The sequence below is a fragment of the Macadamia integrifolia genome, unplaced genomic scaffold (genome assembly GCF_013358625.1).
Source record: "Macadamia integrifolia cultivar HAES 741 unplaced genomic scaffold, SCU_Mint_v3 scaffold2888, whole genome shotgun sequence".
In the NCBI taxonomy this organism is placed as follows: domain Eukaryota; kingdom Viridiplantae; phylum Streptophyta; class Magnoliopsida; order Proteales; family Proteaceae; genus Macadamia; species Macadamia integrifolia.
This window is the reverse complement of record NW_024869033.1, coordinates 29,299-36,358: the sequence shown is the minus strand read 5'-3', so window position 1 is coordinate 36,358 and position 7,060 is coordinate 29,299. Positions and strand designations below refer to the sequence as shown.

Sequence of the window (7,060 nt, the reverse complement as noted above, 5' to 3'; positions counted from 1 at the left end):
TAGAGGGTAGTGATGATGTTAAGATTTTGGATCAAACCTCTCCGTGGGTGAATTATTTGACCATATTCTAAGAGGGGTATGATGTAATGCTCAACATTAGGTTGTTACATCACTGCTTTGGATAGAAGGATGGTTTTATAAAACATGAACTACAAATAAAATGCCAAGCATGATCAAGTTTTGATTAGCAATTAGTACATGCATGCACATCGTCCGGGGCTCATTTTTTCCCCTCAAACCTCTTGGCAATTGGAAGTAGGTAGAACAGTCTAAGGTTATGTTTGATATGCATTCTTAAATGCACTATAGATTTACAATATATCCTGGAGCGAAAAAAAATGTCATTTTTAGTACATGTTCTTATTATGAAGTACTAGAATAAAGTCAAGAACATGCCAAAAGCCCATTTCCACAAAAATGTTGTTTGATCCATTTTTGTTGCTCCATAATGCATACCAAACACAAGCTAAGATTCTTCTCAACCACCAAAACAATCATTATGGGAGACTGTCCTGTTCTAAATGTGATTCACTAGCAACAGAAAGAGATGTTCATGCATTGACTATCAAAACAAGAGAAATTAGACTGAGAAAACCCATTGGGTAACAAAAGTTAAAAAAGAATGTAGTATAAGCATTAACCTTGACCATTGCTCCAACTTGCTTCATCAATACTGCATGTCCTACACACTAATTTCCTTAGAGAACCACACATTTGATTGACTCATCCAACTGCAAGTCAAAAGCATGTGGGAAGAAACAAGATACTACTCACATCCACCACTATATAGTGATGAGAGTATAGGTTGGGTGAGTACAGAGTTTATACTATACAATGTAAACAAACACCAATAGTTTGTTAGTTTCTTTCTTTTAGTATAATCTGTTTTTGGTTGTGTTGGGGTCAGTGTTCAAGGAAGTTGAGTCAATAATGAAATTGTTCGAAATAATCCCACATCGGTAAATTTTGGGATCTTGGATGGCTACATATGCTGACTTGTTCTCTATGCCTAGTGACTTAAATTTTTTAATTGACCACTTAAATAAAGATAATGTTTTTAATCCATGCTCCATGAGAGAGTTAGTTGTTAAGTAAATACACTTGAATGGTCATTTGATGGGTAATGACAACATTTAACCAACTCTATAAGAAACTTAAGAGCGGCTTCCCTGGGCCATTGCTCCTCATATTTGATCAAATAGCACACATCCACCATGGATTACCTTTACGTAGAGGGATTCCTTTTTTTTTTTTTTTTAATATTTTTGTCACACTACGTAGAGAGATTCATGGATTAGAAATTTTGAACCCTCCATGACTGTTAGTCAATGACCCTACGAGCTATCACTCAAAGTTTCCTAATCTTAACCCTAAAAAGGATGAATTCCTCTAACTTTCCCCCAAAGACACCTCTTCAAAAAAATAAAAAATTACAAAATGAAGCTTTCATCTACATTTGAGAAGTGAAGGGATCAAGGTTTTTCATGGTTCAGCAAAATATCTCTCTCACTCTCTCAATTTTTGTGTATAAATAGATCCTAAGGTTCTCTACTTACACGTCAAGTTGCTGCCTTGACAAATTAATAAAATATATTGTTTCCCTATTAGCCTTTAGATTACCCATCTCAATAAGTTACAATACTTATATTCCAAAAATTTCACTACAATGATAAGGAGAGGCCATCACTGTCACGGTGGCATCACTCTGGTAGAACAAAACATGTTTTCTTCAATGCCAACTTCTTTCTTTCTTTCTTTCTTTCTTTCTTTGAAGAATCATTTAGATGGAAGAAGGGTTCTTACACGCACATTCTAGGAAACTATACTCACATCCAATAGTTTTTTCTTCCTGAACAAAGATGATGTAGCATTCTCCCTTTAGATTAATTAGAGCTCCTTGAAAATGTGAAAGGTCTAATTTGATCGTCCATCTCAACTAAATGACCTACTATGTATATAGTTCTCCCCATTATTTCTTAAAGTGTCTCTATTGCTCATCCCTATAATTAAAGAATTGATATTACAAATAATTTTAAACTACTGTAGTGCTAAATAGAGAAACCATATTGATTTAAAATTTAAGAAATGACTTTATGGTATTTGAAATAGAACCAAGGGCCCGTTTGATAACGTTTCTGTCGTTTCTGTTTCAAGAAACGGCATAAACATAAATTTCCATTTCTAGAAACAGAAACGGAATTGAAGATGTTTGATAAGTCATGTTTTTAGAAGTCGATAGTAACCAATGAAAGAATAGCCACAAGTCGTTTCTAGAAACGGCGAAACAAGTTGAATTTGTTTCTCCTGGGTCGTTTCTTGAACCATAAATAAGTAAAAATTTCTATTTCTATTTCTAAAAATAAGTGAAACGAAACAGTTTTATCAAACGCTTTTTACTCCGTTTCTGCTGTTTCTGGAAACAGCAACGGCAGAAACGCGTTTCTTGAAACGTTATCAAATGGGCCCCAAGTTTTCCTTAAGCCAAGGTGAAGGGAAAAATCCTTCATCGATGGCCATCATTGTAGTGGGATAGGTATCTGATTGAGATCAATGAAGGGCATTTCAGACTTTCAGCTAGTAGGAAAAAGTAGTGATGATGATAGAATTTTGCTATTCAACCATTTTCTAAGAGAGCTCTAACATAACGCTTAACATTAGGCTATTACATCACAATACTTTGGATGGAAGGATGGTTCAATAAAAACAAGAAATAGAAATAAAATGCTTACCATGAACAGGTTTTGATTAGTAACTAGTACATGCATGCACATCGTCTCGGGCTCATTTTGTCTCTCATACCTCTTGGCAGTTGGAGGTAGGCAAAGCAGTCTAAGACTATTTTTGGTATCCATTCTCAGAATGCATTATTGATTTACAATGTATTCTAGAGCAACAAAAATTTTGTTCAGTACACATTCTTTTTATGAATTTCTAGAATAAAGTCAGCCAAAAGCCTATTCCGACAAAAATGTTGTTTGATGCATTTTTATAGCTCCATAATGCACTCTAGATCCATAATGCATTCTAATATGCATAACAAACACGAGCTAAGATTCTTCTCAACAACCAAAACAATTGTCATGGGAGACTATATTGGTCTAAATGTGATTCACAAGGGACAAAAAAGAAGTGCATACACTGACCACCAAAACAAGACAAATTACATTGAGAAAACCTGAAACACATGGTGAAGGCTAAAATTGCTAAAGACTGATTTGCTAGCAAGCACCAAGGTTTTTAAAATATGGCATTGGGAACGTAATCAGTCCTAGTTGATTCTGGTTTGGATCGAATTGGAATCCCATTCGGCCAGAATTATTTTTAAGAATCAGGAGAATCGGCTCTCAGATCCAAAAACATGGCGATTCTAGGGTTTTGGGGCTTGAATAAGTTGCATCAGACTGTTTGAAATTAGGGATATCAGGATCAATTCCAATCCAAATCAGTCAATTCACCGATCCAATTCCCTATTCTTGAACCATTGGCTAGCACCCCTGTATGAGGACCAATCAAGGGGAATGGTTAAAACTCACCAGGACATCGACAAGTACTAATCTTATCACCAAGCCAAGGGTGGCACATCATAAGGGTTGTGGTATTACTATTTTACATGCGAATTGACTTGAAAAAGAATGGTGTATTGAGCATTAAACCTAGGCCACTGTCCAACTTGCTTCATCAATAGTGCAAGTCCTACACGTTAATTTAACCACATGTTTGATTCACTCATCCAACTGCAAGTCGAAGCATTTGGGAAGAAAAGATACAACTGACACCCACCACTATAAAGAGAAAGGAAGCTCACTTGGAAAAATTTTTAACATAGCAGCGGAAGGGTGCACAAGTAGAAATATGAATATACATGTGGACCAGATTGGGGATTTCAACTATTGTGTAACTCACCGTCTTCAATCAAATCACGAGAAAAAATTGCCGAAAAATAGTTACTGTGACGCTGGGAACGCTAAGTTGAACTCACTTCCAGGCTTTCCTCCCCCGGAACTGTTTACCAGAGCTGCGTTGTAGTTTCTTTTTCACTTCCCTGGTCCGTGAGACCTTGGCTCTCTTTGCAGCAAGAGGCATTGCCTTCTTGTGCTCCTTTTGTCTATTGCTCAAACCTCCCTTCTGTTGTCATTCGTACAAATGAAATTTAGTTCGATGATATTAAAGAAAGAACCTCACAACTGTCACCATGATTAAGACTAGCATTGTTTATCAAGTGAACCACAAGCTTTAAAAGTGGACTCAAACCTATTGCACCACATAATGCAGACACTATCACAGTTCGGGTATCCTATATATTGGACCTCATAATTAATTGGAGTAGGGTTGACTACTCGAACAAAGCTGAACAGAACTACCAAGAACTTATAAAAAATTACAAGGCAGTTGATTTCTCATTTTGAAGGAACATGATTCTTTGAATAATTCATCCACTCTCCTCCAACATGGGCTATAGGGGTTTAGGTCATTGAAAAGAGAAAATCTGGAATATCTTTTATTTTAAGACATGTCCTCTTAACAGTTGTAGTACTTACATGTGCACCTTCATCGCACCCCATTCTTGGGGTAGATGTATGCTTACAATTGCTAATAGTAAAATATTCTGAGAATTCAACTAGGTTGTCCCCAAAACATGTGAGTAATAAAAGAGCTACCAAAATCAAGCACATTAACATAGTAACAACATACCTTTTTCTGTTTCACAGCAGTTCGGGCTTGGTACTTCCCTCTATCCTCCCTGCCAGCTTTCACCAATGCCAACTTTTCCTCCTTGCTTATCTTTCTTCTAATGTTCACCTACAAAGCAAAGATGCAAGCAGAACATACATAGTCACAAGAAAAAGTTTCAAAGTGGGAAGACAAGTATATCGGAAAAGAAATGCTACAAGTTGATTCATATGCCTTCAGAGAAAAACAAATGATTTTGAGAAACAAGCAAGGTTTTAAAAATCAGGATCAGTCTCAACTGATACTGATATGGATCGGATCAGTATCAGTGGGGATTGGACTGTATTGGCCTTTGCCCCCCCACCCCCCCCCATTATTAAAAAAAAATTGGTGTCTTAGACCATTTTTTCCTTACAACTTACCAATAGATTGGTCTGGATCAGTCTCAGACCGATCCGGGTGATCCTGACTGACCCGATACAATTTTTAAAACCACATGGGCACAGGGGAACATGGTTTAGGATTGGTATTGGCTCAGGAATCTTCTACAGGATCAGCCCAAACCAGAATGATAAGGATCATGAAGGCGGGTGAACTTGGTCAAATTCACCGAAACCATCTCACTACTAAAATTTCAGCCCAAGATGACCATGTCATGTGGGTCCAAAGTGTGTCCACAGTAAAAGTCACATAGATACACAAGAATCCACCAAACTTGTGGCATGTCTTTGAGTACTTTTATAGATTGGAACCCATTTTGAATCACAATGTGTATTCATTTTGAACTTGAAATTTGACTGGATAAATGGGTATCATCACATGGACCCAATTTGTGTCCAACACTGCCCATGCATGTATCCATTTAAAGATAGATATATAAAGCGAGAGAGAGGGAAAGAGAGGGTGCAGGAGTACTTACCTCAAGTTTGGAGGGATCCACTCTTTTGATACTCAACTGTGCAGAACTAGGAATCTTAAAAGTTGCCGACTTTGCATCTGAACCCTTTCTTAACAGCCCATGTTTCATCAGAGCAATCTTCACATCTTCCTTTGCCTAATTAATTTGAATTAGAGACAATTAGTAGAAAGTGGGATATAAAGTAGCAGCGGCCTAACGTGCAGAATTGCAACAGGACTTTACTCCTAATGGCCACTTCTGCATTTCCTACAGAAATTTTCAATAATTCTGATTGAAGCTTGGTAGCTTACCATTACAAGTTTATTTCAGAACTCAAGCTTTCTCTCGATTCATTAAGGACTTGGGGATTTTCTCAACATTTAGAATTTAGTATTCTGGATTAATTTTGTGATCAACATCTATTGAAACCCAAAATGCCATTTACTGATGTCTATCAACTATCATACATGAATAGAATTGAAAGAATTACCATGGAGGATTAACTTACTCAACTATTATTAGAGATAGGGAGAGAGAACATACCTTCAGTTGTTTAATTTTTCGAAAATCTTCATTTGAAAGAATAACATCAGTTGAGTCTGATGAAATATCCCCAATCTTAGCTCCTGCCAATCTCTTCAGCGCCCTTAAACTTGTATCAGCAGCATTCAGTTGTCCATCTAAATCAAAATACTTTCTTTTCTGTGATTTAGTTTTTTCCTCCACTTGTTCCTCCCCCTTGTCTCTCTCCTCGTCCTCATTATCAACATTGTCAGGACTAATCAATTGTTCCCTCATTTCTCCCGCTGTCTCATCCTTATAGTCATCATCAACATCGTCATTGTCATCACTACCTTCTTGGTCATTATTTTCATCTTCCGTTTCTGTATTGGCATCATCCTCATTCTCAGAATCAGTACCTTCTTGTTCATTATTTTCATCTCCTGTTTCTGTATTGACATCATCCTCACTCTCAGAATCCCCCAAAAATGACTGTTGTAGTTCATCATCACTTGCACACTTCTCACCATCATCAAAGCTACTGAATTTAGATTCATCATCGTCATCATCATCATCATTGTCACTACCACCATTATGCTGTGATAACAATTCAATACCAGGAACATCGCTTGGAACATTTACTTCTCCAAATGCTTTTGGCTTTGCCTTTGGGTCAGTAGGGCGCCCTCGGTCCTTCTTAACAAGCAGTGAAGGGCATATCTGAAGCAAACCAAAAACATTGGTCATTCACTGACCAAAGTAAACAAAACAAGAACAGGAAAAATGCAGATAAGGGCACATTACACTACTACCTCTCTGAATAAAGTAATCAAAGAACGTGCTGCAGAAGAAACAGCTTTCTCATGTGATTTCTTATATAACACAAGGTCTTGCAGCAAATCTTCTGTCATCAACTATTTTCCAGGAAAGAAAGGTTAAGATTTAAGAAACACCAAATCTCTGGGTAAGATCAAAAGCAGTAAAAATAAA

At 37.0% G+C, this 7,060-nt stretch overlaps 1 pseudogene; it reads right to left on the bottom strand.

Moving 5' to 3' along the window:
- Positions 1–3,700: 3,700 nt before the first annotated feature.
- LOC122067395 overlaps positions 3,701–7,060 on the bottom strand; it is a 13,005-nt pseudogene continuing 9,645 nt past the window's right edge.